General features: G+C 47.8%; 1 pseudogene; it reads left to right on the top strand.

The window, feature by feature from the left end:
• The first annotated feature begins 1,557 nt into the window (after positions 1–1,557).
• Positions 1,558–1,675, top strand: LOC124597433 (annotated as a pseudogene).
• The last annotated feature ends 491 nt before the right edge of the window (positions 1,676–2,166 follow it).

Below are 2,166 nucleotides of genomic sequence, written 5' to 3'. Positions count from 1 at the left end.
GTCTGCAACAGGCACAAGCCGCAGGCGCTGCCATCACCACACCGCGAGACGACGAGCTGGCGCATTGGTTAGCAGCAGTGTTGTTTCGCATGTTAGTGTTCCTTTTGGTATGGGTTTATTTATCGACTGTCATATGTAGACTACTGGCCATTAAAATTGCTACACAACGAAGATGACGTGCTACAGACGCGAAATTTAACCGAGAGGAAGAACATGCTGTGATATGCAAATGATTAGCTTTGCAGAGCATTCACACAAGGTTGGCGCCGGTGGCGACACCTACAACGTGCCGACATGAGGAAAGTTTCCAACCGATTTCTCATGCACAAACAGCAATTGGCCGGCGTTGCGTGGTGAAACGTTGATGTCATGACTCGTGTAAGGAGGAGAAATGCGTACCATCACGTTTCCGACTTTAATAAAGGTCGGATTGTGGCCTATCGCGACATTGCTGCTCGCGTTGGTCCAGATCCAATGATTGTTAGCAGAATATGGAATCGGTGGGTTCAGAAGGGTAACACGGAACGCCGTGCTGGATCCCAACGGCCTCGTGTCACTAGCAGTCGAGATGACAGGCATCTTATCCGCATGGCTGTAACGAATCGTGCAGCCACGTCTCGAACCCTGAGTCAACAGCTCGTAGACCATGGCTGCGGTTACCCTTGACCCTGCATCACTGACAGGAGCGCCTGCGAGGGTGTACTCAACGACGAACCTGGGTGCACAAATGGCAAAACCATTTTTTTCGGATGAATCCAAGTTCTGTTTATAGCATCATGATGGTCGCATCCGTGTTTGGCGACATCGCGGTGAACGCACATTGGAATCGTGTATTCGTCATCGCCATACTGGCGTATCACCCAGCTTGATGGTACGGAGTGCTATTGGTCACACGTCTCGGTCACCTCTTGTTCGCATTGATGGCACTTTGAACAGTGGGCGTTACATTTCAGATGTGTTACGACCCTTCATTCGATCCCTGCGATCCCTACATTTCAGCAGGATAATGCACGACCGCATGTTGCAGGTTCTATACGGGCAATTCTGAGTACTGAAAAAGTTCGACTACTGTCCTGGCCAGCGCATTCTCCAGATCTCTCACCAATTGAAAACGTCTGGTCAATGGTGGCCGAGCAACTGGCTCGTCACAATACGCCAGTCACTACTCTTGATGAACTGTGGTATCGTGCTTAAGCTGCATGGGCAGCTGTACATGTACACACCATCCAAGCTCTGTTTGACTCAATGCCGAGTCACAATGCCGTTATTACGGCCAGAGGTGGTTGTTCTCGGTACTGATTTCTCAGGATGTATGTACCGAAATTGAGTGAAAAGGTAATCACATGTCAGTTCTGGTATAATATATTTGTCCAATAAATACCCGTTTATCATCTGCATTTCTTCTTGGTGTAGCAATTCTAATAGCCAGAAGTGTAGTTCAATGATATAATTTTGTCACTTGGAGATAGTCTGTGGAGCTACGGAAACGAGGAAATGGGTTGCCAAGTTGAGAAATCGGAACATTTACTACCTATTCTTCTGTTGAAGTTCACTAGAGCCAACGGCCTTGCCGCAGTGGCAACACCGGTTCCCGTCAGATCACCGAAGTTAAGCACTGTCGGGCTGGGCTAGCAGTTAAGTGGGTGACCATCCGGTCTCCCGAGCGTTGTTGGCAAACGGGGTGCACTCAGCCCTTGTGTGGCAAACTAAGTAGAGGCTTCGGTGTTGTAAACTATATCCGCATCCAGTGACACTTGTGGGCTGAAGATGACACGGTAGCCGGTCGGTACCGTTGGGCATTCATTGCCTGCTCCTTGCAGTTTTTTTTTTTATTATTTTTAGAGTAATAGAAGCGTGACAGCTGTGGAGGCACACAGTGACATTCGTGCCATATGTGGGGATAAGACCATTGGACAGATCACTGTAAGAATATGCTTCTCTCGTTTTAAGGATGATCGTTTTGACATTAGTAACTCTCCACCTTACAAACTTCAGGGTTTGATAAAGATCGTTTAAACGCATTAATCCACAGTGATCCACGTCAATCATTCTACCATCTTGAAATATTTGCATGCAATGGGGAAGGTTCAAAAATCGAGTGTAAGGGTACCGCATGCTCTGAGCCAAACTCACCAAAATCAGTGGCTGGCCATATGTGCATCTCTG

The sequence above is a fragment of the Schistocerca americana genome, chromosome 2 (genome assembly GCF_021461395.2).
Source record: "Schistocerca americana isolate TAMUIC-IGC-003095 chromosome 2, iqSchAmer2.1, whole genome shotgun sequence".
NCBI lineage: Eukaryota > Metazoa > Arthropoda > Insecta > Orthoptera > Acrididae > Schistocerca > Schistocerca americana.
Note: the sequence above shows the minus strand (reverse complement) of the source record. Positions and strands in the feature narration are given on the sequence as shown.